Here is a 17633-nt window from a genome sequence, read left to right as displayed (position 1 = left end):
TAATACGGGAAGATACGAAAAATAATCAATTAAAAATCTTAGAAATGAAACACATTCCTTTAAACAAACACTATCACTGGAAATTTGAAAATATTGGGAGTTCTTTACAAAGTGAAAATTGCTGCATATTAAGAACAGGATACTGTTTAAGTGGTAGATATAAATCTATCCATTATGGGGCGCCTGGGTGGCGCAGTCGGTTAAGCGTCCGACTTCGGCCAGGTCATGATCTCGCGGTCCGTGAGTTCGAGCCCCGCGTCGGGCTCTGGGCGGATGCCTCGCAGCCTGGAGCCTGCTTCCGATTCTGTGTCTCCCTCTCTCTCTGCCCCTCCCCCGTTCATGCTCTGTCTCTCTCTGTCCCAAAAATAAATAAACGTTGAAAGAAAAAAATCTATCCATTAGAAGTCAGGAGAGGCTGAAAATAAAGATTCAACTCTAGAGCCTAGAAAAACAAGAATAGGGCAAACCTAGAACTGGTAGGGGAGAAAACAAATAATGAGGAAGAGGATGCTGGGAGAGGGGATGTCTTTTAATATTCCTTCTCCTTTCTGCTGGCCCGAGTATGGAGGCAGTGGTGAGCCGTGTGTGAGCCATCTGACATCGTGGATGGAAGCCATGAACGGAGGTCGGTAGGACAAGATCGACCCTGGTTCAAGACATCACGAAGGCCCCACATCCACCTGGACTGTTTAAACCATGAGGGGAGAGAGAGAAATACAGCTCTGTCACAGTGAGGTCCCTGTTCTTTTGGCCTTTGTACATCCAACATGTACAAAGATACATTGAAAATATGAAGATTCAGGGGGCACCTGGGCGGCTCAGTCGGTTGAGCGTTGGACTTTGGCTCAGGTCATGATCTTGTGGTTGACGAGTTCGAGCCCCACATAAGGCTCTGTGCTGACCGCTCAGAGCCTGGAACCCGCCTTGGATCCTCTGTCTTCTTCTCTCTCTCTCTGCCCCTCCGCATTTGGCTCATTGTCTCTGTCTTAAAAATAAATAAACATTAAAAAAAAAAAAAAAGAAGAAGATTCGGGGCACCTGGGTGGCTTAGTCAGCTGAGCATCTGACCTTGGCTCAGGTCATGATCTCCTGTTCTATGAGCTTGAGCCCCGTGTCAGGCTCTGTGCTGACAGCTCGGAGCCCGGAGCCTGCCTTGGATTCTGTGTCTCCCTCTCTCTCTGCCCCTCCCCTGCTTGCGCCCTGTCTCTGTCCCTCTCTCTCTCAAAAATAAATACACATTAAAAAATTTTAAATATGACGATTCAATCCAGCAATATGAAAACACGAGGAAGGATGGGTGCACTGTTATTTTCTTCTTCTTCTTTAAACGGCACCACTGATGTGAGTTTTTAGTGCCCTCAAGGGTAGCTTTTGTGTGCAGAAATGATTGTTCAGGTTGGTTTGTCCTCTAAGAATTCATATTCAATTATTAACATTGTAACTTCAAAATCATAGTTTATTTTAGAAATTCTATCATTTTATTTATGCGAAACTCATATTTCTAATAACTTTTGAGAGAACGTTCAGTAATATTTGTTTTCTCCTAGAAACTTAAAACATTTCAATCGAATGCATCATTCTAACAGGCCACCATTTTTAAATGTCTTGTATTTTATTTCCTTTCTAGGTACTTTGATGGTTAGAGTTACACAAAACCGTCTCAAGTACTTAAGTAGCTCTTAAGAAATAAGTATATTGAATTGAACTTAAAAATATTGCAAAATTGGGGCCCCTGGGTGGCTCAGTCGGTTAAGCGTCCGACTTCGGCTCAGGTCATGATCTCGCGGTTTGTGAGTTCGAGCCCCACTTCGGGCTCTGTGCTGACAGCTCAGAGCCTGGAGCCTGCTTCGGATTCTGTGTCTTCCTCTCTTTCTGACCCTCCCCTGTTCATGCTCTGTCTGTCTCTGTCTCAAAAATAAATAAACGTTAAAAAAAATTTTTTTAAAAATATTGCAAAACTGAACTTTAAAAAAAGTCTCCAATACATAAAATGCCAAATGTATGTTGATAATGATAATTTCTCTTCTCCTCCTCCTCCTCTTCCTGTTTTTCTTCTATTGTTTTTACATGTTCTACTTCAAACATGAGCAAGCAAGAAAGAATAGAATACCTATCACCCAGATTCAGCTATAATTCAAAAAAATGTTTACCCTTTTGTTTCACTTCTTTGTCCCCTTTCATTGGCTAAAATATTTTCAAAACCAACTTTTAAACCAAATTGCTAACACCTTGCATATTTCTTCTACCTCTCTAAAGATAAGGATATTTTCTGAAAGACCCAGTGTCATTATCGCTCCCCACAAAACTTACAGTCACTTTTCTCGTGTCACCCAATCCCAAGCTCATAATCATCTTTGCCCAATAATGTTGAAAAAAATTCTTGTTAGCGTTCAGGAGAGGTCGCACAGCACATTGGATTATTACACCTTTTAGGTCTCCTGTAACCCAGAGTCGTGTACCTCCTTTTTTTCTTTCCTGCAGAATCTGGGTTAGTTGTCTTGCAGAACGTCTTATACTCTGTACTCGCCTATGAACTTGCTGGTGTCATTTAACGTGTTCCTCTATCTTCTCAAATGCCTGTAAAAGAGAGTTGTCTCTAGAATCTCCAGGTCAGACTTTTTAAGATAGCGTTATTGAGTTACCACTCACACCCCATGCAATGTACCCACTTGAAATGCACAATTCAGCCATTTTTAGCATATCAACAGTCATGCACCCATCACAACAATTAATGTAAAATGTTTCATCACCCTCAAAAGAAACACTTTTTGAATCCCCATTCTCAGTTATTCCCCCTTCCTTGCCCTCATCCCAGCTCTTTCTGCTTTAATGGGTTTGTCTGTCAGGCACATTTTGTATAAATGGAATCATGATGTATGTCATTATTTATGACTGGTTTCTTTCACTTAGCATGGTGCTTTCAAGATTCATCCCTGTTGTGACCTCAATCAGTACCTCATTCCTTTTCATGGCTTAATATGGCTTAATAATATCCCATTGCATGGCTAGACCACGTTTTCTTTTTTAAAGATTTATTTTTTTATTTTTATTTTTTTTAATGTTTATTAATTTTTGAGTGAGAGAGAGAGAGAGAGAGAGAGAGCACAAGCAGGGGAGGGGCAGAGAGAGGGAGACAGAATCTGAAGCAGGCTCTAGGTTATGAGCTGTCAGCACCGAGCCCGATGCAGGGCTCGAACTCACGGACTGCGAGATCATGACCTGAGCCGAAGTCTGAAGCTTAAGTGACTGAGCCACCCAGGTACCCCTTAAAGATTTATTTTTAAGGAATCTCTACACCCAACGTGGGACTCAAACTCACAATCTTGAGATCAAGAGTTGCATGTTCCACTGACTGAGCCAGCCAGGTGCCCCCACATTTTCTTTATTCATTCATCAGTTGGTGAATATTTGGGCTGTTTGCCACAAATAAATGCCCATTTTTATATGTATGAGCTACCTTAAAAATATCCTTCTGTTATTGAATATTTCAAACATATGAAAAGTAGAGAAAAAATGTAATGAATTCCTTGTACTTCTCACCCAGCTCAACAACTGTCATTAGTTATCTTTTCTGTTGATATCACCACCCATTTCCCCAACCACTCACAAATATTTTGAAGCTAATCTCAGACATCATATGATTTCATCTGAAAATATTTCAATATGTATCTCTAAAGATAAGGACTCTCCTTATATCATCATCATATCCTGAAAACTCCACCTATAAATCCATAATATCATCAGCGTTCCTATTTTCCTGATTGCCTATAAATGTTCTGATTTTTGTTTTATAGTTTGTTTAAAATAAGGTCCAAAAAGGTCTATATATTATCATTGGCGAATAATTTCTTTTTTTTTTTTTAAGATCTTAGTTTTAAGCAACCTCTACACCCAACATGGGTCTCAAACCCACAACCCCAAGATCAAGAGTCACATGCTCCACAGACTGAGCCAGCCAGACACCCCTCATTGATTAATCATTTCTCAAGCCTTTTTATGAAGGCTCACTTTTAATGCTTCATGTCGTTTAAAACAACAACAACAGGGGCACCTGGGTGGCTCAGTTGGTTAAGCGTCCGACTTCGGCTCAGGTCATGATATCGCGGTCCGTGAATTTGAGCCCCGCATCAGGCTCTGTGCTGACCGCTCAGAGCCTGGAGCCTGTTTCAGATTCCGTCTCCCTCTCCCTCTGACCCTCCCCTGTTCATGCTCTGTCTCTCTCTGTCTCAAAAATAAATAAACGTTAAAAAAAAATAAAATAAAACAACAACAACAACAACAGCAAGGCTCATTGGTCCTGAATTTCCTCTAGTTTGGATGGCACCCTCATGGTGTCAGTAGGCATGTTCCTCTGCCCTCTGTATTTCTTATAAAATACAGGAGTTTGAACAGTTCCTGTTTGGTTTTTCTGGCAGGACTATTATATAGGTAGTGTGGATACTCCCACGGAGGGGCAGATAATGTCCTTTGATTGCTGCCATTGGCCACGGTTGATCATTGCCTAAAGACACTAATTCATCAGAAGTTTCAAACTGTGATATGTTTCTAGTATTTCTTCTTCATTTATCAGCTAGATTACTGCTGTAAAAAGAAACTTCCTCTTGTTAAATACCTGGTTACACTAAGATACATTTCCTATGGGAAAGGCAGAAAGAAAGGTTTGAGTTTTTTCTCTCTACTCATCAGTTTTCAAAAATAGTGCATTGGTTCCCTATTGCCTTGAAAAAATATCAGTGTATTGGGCTGCCCGGGTGGCGCAGGTGGTTAAGTGGCTGACCTCGGCTCAGGCCCTCATGATTCTGGAGTTCGACCTCCAAGTTGGACACTGCAGTGACAGTGCAGAGCCTGCTGGGGATTCTTCTCCCTCTCCCTTCGCCCCTCCCCCACTCGCACTTTGTCTCTCTTTCAAAATAAATAAATAAACTTAAAAAAAAAGAGTATCGGTGGATTGCTGTTTGGGTATTATTAGGTATTATTAGGAACTGATCGGTTTAGATATCTTGGGTGTGTTTAAATATACTCTACATGTTTAAATCTATTTTAATTATCATTCTTATTGTTGCTCAAATGTGTCCCTCTTTGTCCAGTAAGAGCTTCCAATTCCATGTGCCACAATCTCCACAGTTTTTGATACACTTCTTGGTATTTGGTATCACGAGATGTTCTAGGCTCGTCTTGTACATTTCCAGCACCAGAGCTGGAATGGGTCATTTCTTTAAGGTGTCTCCCCCTCTTTTTTTAAAAGTGGCAGATGGAATTTAGAAAACATGATCTAAATCTGGACTTTTAGAGCTTCATATAGACACAATCTCCTAGGGTTTTAATTAAATATTTCATTTGACAAGAGAGAAAAGCAATTATTTTGAACGTGGCCAATCTACCCTGTGAATCTGTTTTCTCATTTGCAAGATGCAGCCTATACTAATCATTACTCACAGGTTTATGGTACCGATTGAACAAATCAATACACGTAAATGATCTAGAATAGTGTCTGCGATAGTGAGCACCTAACAAATAAAAGCTACTTATGGTGTCCTGCCTAGCATTAAGTTAATATTCAGAATTCAATATATGGAGATTTATTTTAAGATCAAAATGTTATTCTTCTACAACTCATAGCTCCTCTTGATGATGTGTCCTGACACCCCAAATTTCCCTGACCTGATTTGAGCATTCAAACTCTCATGCAGCAGGGTTCAACTAAGGAAGCCAGGGGAAGAGCAACCAACTCCAAAGTTATTTTTTGCTTCTTGGAAGGCCATCTGCTGCCGTGACCCATTTTACAACGTGCAAATTCATCAGCTGAGTGCAATTTCCCTTCAATCAGTGGCCCAGTAAATATAATTACATTGCTAATTTTAAATTTCAAATGGTCAGCTCAGGTTGAAGAATGTCCATTCAGCAGTCAGGATTCTGCACCTAATTGAGAAAACAGAGGGCCCACATGCCAGGAACTTGACAGACAAGTGGGAAACAAGTTTGTTTTCTTTTACCTGTTAAAGAGCCGCTGGCATACAACAAACAGAAATCTTTCCAAATCTTCCCCCACCCCCTTTTTTTCCCCATTCGAAAGAACAATTTGACATTGCAGTGAATGGATAAGGGAAATCACCTTCACACGCCTGGTTCTTTCAAGACTGGACTGATCTCTATAAAAAAAAAAAGTCTACCCTTGAATAAAGTTTATGTAAAGCCCACATGAAAAATAAATTAATTCATGACAGCTAAATGTTTTCAAAATAATGTATTGGTTTCCTAGAGCCTCTAAACAATATCAGTGTGTTGTTGGACCGTATAGCACACCAAAATTACTTTGGAAGACGTTATTAACACACTCGGTGAAATTGTCATAAGATTGTAGGTTAAAGTATTACGTCAATATTCAATTTCCCGACTTGATAACTGCTTTGCCCTTAGAAAAGACACACTCAGTAAAAGTAGTAAAAGGACACGATGTCTGCAAAGCGTTCCCAAATGAGCCAGGAAAAAATTGATGTGTGTGTGTGCGCGTGTGCACGCAGAGACAGAGAACGAGAGTCCACGCGAGTGCGCGTCCGCGGTGAAAATTAAAAATTGGTGAAAACAGGTGAATGTGGGTAAAAGGGACAGGGGAGTTCTTTATATTATTCTTGAAATTCTTCTGTAAGTTTAAATTTTTCCAGAATAAAACGTTTTAAGAAATAATTTAAGAAACCGGTAGGTGATTTCATAAACCCAGGCCAAAAAGTTAAGTCCATTAGAATGAATTATCAGCCTATAGAGACGTGGGTTACTGAAGCATGCACATTTATAGGTCATTGTCTGAGCTAAGCATGAATTAAAACCAACAATGCAAGCCTCGATTCTTGCGATACCTGGAATAACAGATGAAGAACACAGATTGTCTGGAGTACTAATGTTAATACTAACACTAATACGGATACGAATACAAATACTAATACTAATACCATCTTGGCTATCAGAAGGAATTAGCAGAGCTGGCCCAGTGTTTGAAAAGCCGCTGAAATGTCAGGGGAAGAGACTTAACCTCTGAAGGCAACGTAGCAAGTCCTTCTCATTACAGCAGGTCCCAAAGTCAGCTCCTTAAGAATCTTGATCTTCTCCCTTGGTCAGAAGACTGCTTTCCTTTTTATCTAGTATTCTAATCCTCGTTGCTGGACATGCAAATAAATCTGCTTTGTATTAAAAAAGAAAACCGACATGCTACCAACCAAGCCTTGCCTCAGATGCTCCCTTCTGTAACTGATGCAGCAGAAAGCACTCTTCTCCTTAATGGTTCTTGCGTTTTTGTATTTACCTCCTGTTAAGGGTGGAAGGTCTTCCGTGATTCCTCCAGAGAGAACGCCTTGTTTTCTCTTCCTCTGACTCAGGAAGTAACCGGGGTACAGCACACTTCATCTTGCATATTTTGCATGTTTGTTGATATGGCTATCTCTCCAAAGGCTGAGTTCCTAGAGGGTAGGGAACATGGCTTACTCGCCTGTTTATTACCCCCAACAGCTCTGGCTCTGTTGTAGGCTTTCAATACTCACGGAATGAATGAATGAATGAATGAGCAGACGGGATCTGAGCTTGACCTGGATGAAATGAAAAGAAACAGACATTCAATATAATTAGGATTTATTGATCGGACACATCTGAAATCTGAACCAAGAGCACTAATCTAGGCACGGTTATTTACCAGTGGGTCAATTTTCCCACGTTAGCGGTAAGATAGACACATTCTCAGAAGGGAAATACTGTGGAGATACATCTGAAACACATAGGTACCGAGTATTATTTCTGCCCCTGAGGGCATGTTTCCTACGTGTTCCCAGTGAGAAGTCCAGAGCGAGGAGTTTCCACGCCTCACACAACCAGACCCAGTTGAGTCCCCTTGGATTTCAAGTCTACAAAGAGTCCTCACCAAAGATGGCGCCATGTCACGATTCCAGCTTCAGAGAGTATAAATACACCAGGCCGAAGATCAGTTGAGCAAGTTCGCCCTTCTGGGCCTGTCCTCACACTTACAGAATAACCAGAACAACACCTACTATGTCGGCCAGGGTTTAGTTGCAGAGAAAAGAATCCATGCTAGCGTATTTGCACAGGAAGAAATAGCAAGAGGCTTACCGATTGATCGAGACACCCGAAGGAGCAGACGCCCCAAAGCCACGCCTCACAAACAAGTCTAAGGGAACTACTGCCTCTTCTTGGATCAGGAAGCCCTGAGCCCCTGAGCTACACCACCTTCATGAGCCAGGGGACCTTACAGTTAGGAAGCCACCCAAGGTTAGGAGGCTGGCCGTTGCTGTCTCACCATGCTTGCTACGATGACTACCAGTAAAATGAATGCTGTGCGTCCTGCTTCTTAGCACCAGGTAGCTAAGACTGGATACAGGGGCCTCTGCCGATGCTGCCCGTGGGAAGCGCCTGCCTCCACCACCCTACGGCCTATGGAACCAGCAGGTGGGAGCCTCCCATCTCATTCCCAGTTTCCAAATCTCATCCGACCGGGGAATCCAAAATCCCGGACAGAACCCCAGATACAAGGCAGTCTGGAAAATGCAGTGTTTAGCTTTCCAGCCTCCAAAGCGGGGGAAAGCACACCGGAAGGCAGCTGGGGTGAATGCAGGGTACCTATATGACTATCAACTGCCTTTTAGAGCCAGGAGACTTAGATGAGACTTATCGAGCACATAGTACAACGTCTAGTGCACAGCACTTCTCAGTAAGTGGCATTCATATTGACTCTAAAGAACTTGAACAGTCATCTTTGTGCTGCAAAGCTGTAATACGGCTACAGGTTTAAGAATTAAAGAAAACGATGAGTTCTCCATCATGATGGACTCTCATGAAACTGGAATAGGACAGTGGAAAGCTATTTCTTGTTGAAGCAGACACTAACATTTATTGATAGCCTAGAAATGTGCCCGATAGGATGCTCCTGATTCAAATTCCTCATCTTGCTTTTCCTCACAACTCCGCTAGGTTCCCATTTATAGAATTTGACACGGAAGCTGACTAACTTGCTGAAGGTCCCACAGCTGGTAAGACAATGGGACATGGACTGAGATCAGTTGACTTTAGAAGATGTGATTTCCCTGAAGTCCTGGATAGGAGCACAGGTGCACCTAGCGGGTGAGGGGACTGGCTGGGGAAGACAAGGCCCAGGCTTCAGTGCTGCTCTCTAGGATGGAGGTGATCAGAACTATTCATGTGCGGTCAGGCTGTCTAATGGAAAGGTAAGTAAAAGACTTAGGCCTGTGCTTGACTCATGCTAAGTGCCCCACATCCATTAGCTATGATTAGTCATGTGGAAAGACATTTAAACATTCACCGGATGTGATATTAGCTGGCTTTGCACCTTATGGAGCATCCATTTCGGAAGAATTTTGGTTCATGGGTCAATATGGAAGGCAAGAGTTCTCCACGTGTCTCCATATTGAAATGGGAGGAATTTCTAGCTTCTACAATTTCTGCCATGTACCAGCATTGCAACTTTGAGTGACTCACTTAGTCTTTCTTGCTTCTGTTTCTTCATCTACAAATGAGAATAATAATCCTACCAATAGTACGGGATTGTCGAGGATGAAATGTTTAATGTATACGATGCTCTTCTTGCTTTGGTTACTTTTTGCTTTGCGAAAAGGGGCTGAGAAATATATAATTATTTTCATCTTCCTTTTCGTATCCAATATTATCTCATGAAAATCTTTTAAAATCATTTGGTATGGCACCAATTCACTCATTCTAGTGACTGCATAATATCTATAATGCAGATATATAATAATTTACTCACTATCCTTCTACGGATCATTTTACTGACTGTTTTATTTATAACTTTTCTCTAATAACGATGTTTTAAACATCCTGTGCATGTGACTGTCTGCAAAACGAAGCTTTGGTGCACAAATAGGAGGTATACAGCTCGACGAATTTTTAAAAACATACGCATATAACCAGCACCCAGGTCAAGAAATAGAATATTGCCTGCTCGTAGGAAGCATTCATCATACTTTCTTGTGGTCATTAACATCTACCCTCCTGATTTCTCTGAATTTTGTGTTATTTTTAACTATATATAAATGGGGTTAGGCATTCGTGCTGTAGCATGCCTGGCTTCTTTTGTGAGATCCATGCACATTGATGTCTGGAGTTATAATGTGCTCATTCTTATCTTGTGCAGCATACTATTAAATGAATATGACAATTAACCTCTTCAGTCTACACCTCATGACTGTTGGGGCAGCTTCTGGCCTTGGGTTTATATGAATGGTGCCGCAGACAACATTCTTATACATTTCTTCCGGTGAACATATGACACGCTTCTGTGGGCACGTACAGAATATAGTATTGCCACCTCACAGGGCATACGTACATTCAGATTTACAAGACGCTGGCAAACAGGTTTTCAAGGTGGCTACATCCATTTACACATCTACCAGGAGTATATAATAGTTTCGATTGTTCCACGCTCTTGCCAAAACTTGGCTTTTTTTTCCTTTTTTTGGTACATAAGTTTATTTCTATGGGATACGTTGTGAGGAGTGGAATTCTTGGGGCAAAGTGTATATATATTTTCACTTTGGCACAGGTGGCCAGATTGTTTTCCAAAAAAGTCTGTTTGCCTGCACATTTTCACCAGAAATATAAAAGAATACTCTTCTCCCTCCATCGCTACAAACAATAAATAGGATTTCTCTTTAAGTTTTGCCATTCTGATGGGTGTAAAAAATACGACACTTATTTTAATTTGCACGCTCTGCTGTTAGTTAATTTTTATATACATTGGTCACTCAGATTTGATCTTCTATGAACTGTCTTTCTGATAGGAAAAAGGTTATGGAATTTGTGACTTATAAGAAAAGATTACGGGGCGCCTGGGTAGCTCAGCCATTTAAGCGTCTGACCCCTGGTGTCGGCTCAGGTCACAGTCTCCTAGTTGTGGGACAGAGCCCGCGTTGGGCTCTGTGCTGACAGTGTGGAGCCTGCTTGGGATTCTCTCTCTCCCTCTCTCTCTTTCTCTCTCTCTCTGCCCCTCCCCCTCTCAAAATAAATCAACTTAAAAAAAAAAGAAGAAGATTTAAAGAATGACGTTAGCCCAGAGAAGAAAAAGCCTAATGGGAACTGTATTAGCTGTCTTGGAATATTTGAATGCTCACGTTCTAAGGGATTTCATGTGCTCTGTGTATCTTTAGAGGGCAGAAATGGGAACTAATGAATGAAAGTTTTAAGGTGTCATATTTTAAGTTAAGAAAGCAATAGTGTGGGGCGCCTGGGTGGCTCAGTCGGTTAAGCGGCCGACTTTGGCTCAGGTCACGATCTCGCGGTCTGTGAGTTCGAGCCCTGCGTCGGGCTCTGTGCTGACCGCCCAGAGCCTGGAGCCTGTTTCGGATTCTATGTCTCCCTCTCTCTCTGACCCTCCCCCGTTCATGCTCTGTCTCTCTCTGTCTCAAAAATAAATAAAGGTTAAAAAAAAAAAATTAAAAAAAAAAAAAAAGAAAGCCATAGTGTGATCCCATTAAAAAACAAGTTTCCTCTGAGGCTGTAAATTTTCTCCTGCATGTGTCTGCCATGAGGCTGCCCGCTGACGTGTTGGGGGGTGTGCTGGAAGAGATTCTTCTGATTTAGATATGCCTGAGGATCAATTTAAAAAATTTTAAATTCAGATTCCCGGCATCCTGCCTTGAAGCTTTTAAAAGAAGGCCTAAGGCAAAGGCCCAGGAATCTGTATTTAAATTTTTTTTTTTAATGTTTAATTATATTTGAGAGAGAGAGAGAGCAGGGGAGGGGCAGAGAGAGAGTCGGAGACAGAATCTGAAGCAGGCTCCAGGCTCTAAGCTGTCAGCACAGAGCCCGACGCGGTGAGATCATGACCTGAGCTGAAGTCGGATGCTTAACTGATCGAGCCACCCAGGTACCCCCAGGAATCTGTGTTTTCAAAACACTCACCAAATGATTCTGATGTAGCCTGTGTACAAACCAACATTTGAGAAACACTGAGGCAGACAACCTCTAGAAACTCTTTGAATTTTGAAATGATGCATTTTTTCAGCTGTAGGTTAGCAATGTCATTTAACACGAAATAGAGTAAGAGTCGGATAGTAAAGGACTGTCAACAACCCCATCTACAGTTCTTTGACCCTACCTAAGGAAATGTGAGAATTATATTTTCTTCTACAACTGCATGTGTCTTAACTATAATCCTCAGACAAAGGAAGCGACTTGTAAAATTATGAGTTACAGTTAAAAATTTGCAGACAAAGCATCTTTGGAATTCGGCATTTGAGGGTGGGGGTTGGGGGTTCACGATCTCAGAAGTTAATTCTGTAAGGAGAGAAATAAACTCCCTGTTTCAAATGAGTTACAGCATGCGGTGCCTGGGTGGCTCAATCGGTTAAGCGACCGATTCTTGGTTTTGGCTCAAGTCATGATCTCTGGGCTTCTGAGTTCGAGCCCTGCACAGGGCTCTGCGCTGACAGCACGGAGCCTGCTTGGGCGCGCTCTCTCTCTCTCTCTCTCAGCCCCTCCCCTATGCACCTGCACTCTCTCTCTCTCTCTCAAAATAAATAAATAAACTTTAAAAATAAACAAATAAATAAAATGAACCATCAGTAAAGAGAATGATCTTTGGGTCTGACTCACTCTCCCCCTCAGTCTCCTTATCCCCGAAGTGGGGACAGCAAAGCAACACGAGCTACTTGGAAGGGACACTCCCTCGGGATTAAATGAAATAGCCCATCAACTGCCTACCATGGCTCTTGGTACAAAGGAAATAATTACCTAGTAATTCCCGTGCGTTCTTTCTTCCACAGTGCCAGGACTCTATTTCTAAACATAAGCATGTTTTCTTCTTTCAACCAATCTAGGAAATCAGGAAGAAAGTTTGATCTTGATCAGGTGGTTTAAAAATATTACAGGTCATTGCCAGAGGGGAAGGGGCGGGGGGGATGGGTGAAAGAGGTGAAGGGGATTATAAACTTGCAGTTATAACATAAATAAATCAGTCACAGGGCTGTAAAGTACAGCATAGGGAATATAGTCTGTAATACTATAATAATTTCATGTAGTAACAGATGGTGACTAGACTTATCATGGCGATCACTTTGTAATGCGTATAAATGCCCAATCGTTATGTCGCATACCTGGAACTGAAACAATAGTGTATGTCAATTGTGCTGCAATAAAAAATATTATAAGCATTTCAAAACATTTGGCTCCTTCTTTGATAACCACCGAAGGTCCACAGTGTTTTAGGTCTAGATGTTGACCAAACATTTCAAGGATATTTGAAGGAAAGGATTTATCTTCAAGGAAGAGAAATATTTGATCTTAATAGGAACGCTTCAAAGGTCACGAAAGGAAGGCTGTTTTCAGAGTATTTTCATCTATTCCAAAAGGATCGAATAAATTAGCCTTTTCTGTGCCTTCCAACTAGTTCTGTTGGGATTCAGCTATTTCCTCTGGGCTAATATTCAGCTGGTGTTAAGCCTCATTTCTTCTATGAAATGAGACACTGAAGCCCCAAGTTGCCCAAGTGCCTACTGAACGCATAAGGAATTTGCAACTTGGCCACTGAGTCTCAGGTTGGAGTAAGGGACAATCATCGTGCAAGAGGAAACACCTAGAACTCTTTCCCTTGGACCAGGTGAGCCAATGGGTAAGTCAGGCTCAGTTTTAATCAGGTTCCCAGAGACAGGGAAGCTGTGTTGTTGGTTTTTGTGAAATAAATACTTGGCACGTCATAGGCTGGCAATAAATGTATCTCAGATAAATGAATGAATGAAGGAAGAACTAGGAGCTGAGAATTGGAAACAACAAAGACCAAACTGAAAAAGCTGAAACAGCAAGGCAGATTGATCTGGTTCTAGGCAAATGGAAAAGCAGAAGCCACCAAGCAGGTTCCTTATACCATAGTCCAATACTATCTTGGCATATTGCCAGGCAATGAATGGAGAAAACATCCCTGGAATTCTTTTTGCAAGAGTATTGTGTAGGTCTAGAAGAAATACTTTAATAAGCCCTCTGAAGTGGTAGGTGAGACCCCCCCACGGGACCTGGCATGGGCAGTTGTCTGGGTAAGGCAAGGGAGGAGGGATGGTTTTATGATCCAGCATGACGGCTGAGGGGAGACGGGGTGGTGGAGAAGTCTGAATTTGCCAGAATGCCCCTGGACTGCAATGTGAATAGACCACGGAAGAATCAGAGATACGTGCTTGGGTGAAACTTCATGTCAAGCCGAGAGAAGAGACGGCTTGACAAACTGATGCGCACAGAGGACACAGTCCTGGAGGTGAGAGCGTTGAAACTGAGAAGGGCAGGAGGAAAGGAGGTGCAAGGATGTGCAGGAGTTGGGGCGCCTGGGTGGCTCAGTCGGTTAAGCTTCCGGCTCTCCGTGTCAGCTCGGGTCATGATCTGGCTGTTTGTGGGTTCAAGCCCCGCGTTGGGCTCTGTGCTGACGGCACCGAGCCTGCTTGGGATTCTCTCTCCCTCTCTCTCTGCCCCTCTCTGCCTGCTTCTCCCTGTCACTCTCTCTCAAAATAAATAAATAAACTTGGGGGGAAGAAAGGGATTTGCAGAAATTGTGAGGAGACCTTTGGATTCTCTCAGGCCATAGAATGAAGTTTATCGGGTCTCTGGGCAGCAGTGGGCAGGGAGGCTGTTAGCATCCTGATTGCATGAGTGGGCTCCAAGAAATGACATCCTTAGAGGAACGTTGACTGGCCCTTCTATGGCTGGGTCTTTCCCTGTGCCAGCCATGGGTGCTTAGTTTATCGAATTCATATCCATTGACAACTTGACATCCATTGTGTTCCAGAGACTATAGCAGGCAAGGGAGGTTTGAATAATTGTAATAATGGTTTGCACTATTATTGATACATATTAATAAGGTTTATGCACACACATATGTAAAAAAATATGTGTATTTTTTTTTCTCCAGGATTTTACAATCTAGCAAGATGGATAAGGCAAGCTTCCTAACATCAGTGTGGAGAAATACCTAAGTATCCTAAGATATAAAGTCATCACAAAGGCTCAAAAGACGAAAATCACTTCAGGCTGGAAAGGACCCGTGAAGGAAATAGCTTCTGAGAAAGCTGGACAGTGAAGCGTGAGTCAGATTTCAGCAGGCAGAGATTCTAGGGGAGGGCGCTCCAAGGGTTTGAAATAGCAAGAGGAAAGCAATGGAAACGAGAAGAGGCACATGTTTTCTGGAGAAAGCAGGGCAGGGCTTTTCGACTGAGCAGAAGGGACACAGACTCTTTTTGGTTCCTGACCCCAGGCTTCTGGTCGTGAAGCTACCCCTGTTTCTCAGAAGAGCCCAATCTGTTTATTGCCAAGCTATGGCCCACAAGTAGTAGTGGCTGAACGTATTATTCAGTTTGCGACTTAATCTAGACCTTGTGCTTTTATTTGGGGCTCATTTCACTGGTCCTTCAAGCTGGGTTTGAAGATAAGTTTATTTTAGGATTATTACTTATGGAGCTTCAAAAGGAGAATGGCTCAAAACACCCCCTGAAACGTTCACTGAGCACATATAATATTGGCTGGTTTCTACCAAATAAAGGCCAACATTCGTTCATTCATTCATTCATTCATTCCTTCATCAAACATTTATCGAGCTCATTCATTGGGTCTGAAAGTTCTTAGATTAGATAGAGGGCAGCGTATTAACTGGAGTCCAGAGTTCATAAAAAGAGACCAAAGTGATTACCACATCCAACGAAATGCCCTAGACCTTTCGGACTTAATTTGTCTGTGTCCTTGGGTTTCCAAATATTCTACGACTATTAGTGCGGGGTCACTCCTCCCCCATCTCCAAAATATACACACGTGTCAGACTCCCAGAAGCTGACATTGCTTCCACCAAGCAAAAGGAAAGCGTTTTTGTTTTAACTGCGGCAGAAATTCTGCTGGGGAAAGTCAGCAGAGTATCAGAGCAGGTCTCCTGTCTGGTTTTTCTGCCGTCTGCCCCGAATGAGCTGCTGTTCCTTTGGGCTTTGTGATGGTGCCGGGATTCAGTCAATGCTGCCAAAGGCTCCGAATCAAGCTGGCAGGTTGAGGCCAGAGGGGTATTCCGCCCCGTTTCCTACCCGAGACCTCTGAGTCCACCAAAAGCCTTACTTAGGAAGCCGGAAGTTGGGCCTCCAGCCTTGTTTGTGTCCTTGCAAGTTGATGTTCTGGACCGAATAAAATAGTGACATCTGCTCAAAGGCCGTACCGCTGGAGCTCAAGCATTTGTTTTATGAACTCAGATGGTCTGTGTGTCTGGAAATGATTCCACCCAAAACCAAAATGAGCAGCCTACCGCATAATACGTGCTTTGCTTTCAAAGCCTCCTTATTTTCAAGCATTTGCCCAAGATCCCTTTGATGTAGCTCTTTTTGGAAAGCCTTTGGTTGTGTAGAAACATAAGCCTCAGTAAATAAAATTTAAACAATTTCAAGTTGCTGAATTTTAGATGCAATTTTTTTTGTTGGCTCCAGTATGGCTCCCTCTCTATTGCTCTGATAAGGTTGACCCCGTCATTCTTACTTGCAAAGTTTGGGCATTATTTTCCTTGGGTTTCCAAATGCTTTCTCCACCCCCTTGGGCATCTTTTCTGAGGGGCCTTTATTTGACCATGAGCTTCATGGCAGCAGGATTTTGTTGCACGAATAAACGTTACCCAAGCATGAATCAGCCATCATTTTAAATATTTCAATTCAATGTATTTCACCTAAATTCAATTAAAATTTAATTTTTATGAATCCAGAACAGAATGGGAAACTGGACAGAGTGACCACACTTTTCTTGGGCTCCCCAAGGGTCAGGACCTGTTGGAAAGTTCTGACAGAGGTGCAGTTTTGGGCCACTATTATTGGCCAAGCATCTGGGCTACAGGGAAGATAGGACAGCTGTCAAGCTGGGAACACTTAATTCTATATCACTTTTTCAACTGAAAGAATCTATAACTCTTCATGGTTTCTGTGGTGGGACATGAAAAGGGAGGCTGATTTTTTAGAAAGGACAGTTAAATACTAACGATGGAAAACCAGGCAGGGAATCCAGTCTTCTCAGTGACATAGGAAGGAACTCATGGACATAGGTGGCCGTCTATCCAGGCACGTCCCCCCTGCCCAGTGACATTCCTGTCCTCTATACACTTAAGACCAGGCCATTTCATTAATGTGAGGTTAGCATAGGCCCAAACAAACAGCATTAAAAGTCCGCAGGAAATCTGGGCCTCATTAACACATAACTACCAGAAGGAGGAGGGTTGGGAGAGCTATATTCAGTGGTAATTTTAACAGGACAAGTCATGAGACAACGTCCTCAGGCAAATGGCACTCTGGGTGTCCCTGTATCTCTCACTTAACAATGTATGCCTTTGTTTCTGCATATGCAAACAGCATTTCTGACTGTATGTTTTTTTATATTAAATATAATTTATTGTCAAATTGGTTTCCATACAACACCCAGTGCTCATCGCAACAGGTGCCCTCCTCAAAGCCCATCACCCACCCTCCCGTCCCTCCCACCCCCCATCAACCCTCAGTTTGTTCTCAGTATTTAAGAGAATCTGACCATATGTTTTAAGGGGGTGTCTAGGGACTGGTGCAGTTTGAAGTACTATAACCCTATAAGATGAAAACACAAAATTCCTCAGA

At 42.4% G+C, this 17633-nt stretch overlaps 1 long non-coding RNA gene across 3 annotated transcripts; it reads right to left on the bottom strand.

Moving 5' to 3' along the window:
• Positions 1–534: 534 nt before the first annotated feature.
• LOC128315696 (uncharacterized) lies at positions 535–12879 on the bottom strand. Of its 3 annotated transcripts, none has more exons than XR_008298747.1 (6): positions 12766–12879; positions 7533–7577; positions 7298–7451; positions 2427–2577; positions 810–985; positions 535–685 (listed from the first exon to the last, which is right to left on the bottom strand). It is a non-coding gene; the product is annotated as an uncharacterized LOC128315696 (long non-coding RNA). The 3 variants fall into 3 exon arrangements; XR_008298748.1 differs by having other exon boundaries at positions 810–981; positions 2524–2577; XR_008298746.1 differs by having other exon boundaries at positions 810–2577.
• Positions 12880–17633: the final 4754 nt, after the last annotated feature.

This window comes from Acinonyx jubatus, chromosome B2 (assembly GCF_027475565.1).
Source record: "Acinonyx jubatus isolate Ajub_Pintada_27869175 chromosome B2, VMU_Ajub_asm_v1.0, whole genome shotgun sequence".
NCBI lineage: Eukaryota > Metazoa > Chordata > Mammalia > Carnivora > Felidae > Acinonyx > Acinonyx jubatus.
Note: the sequence above shows the minus strand (reverse complement) of the source record. Positions and strands in the feature narration are given on the sequence as shown.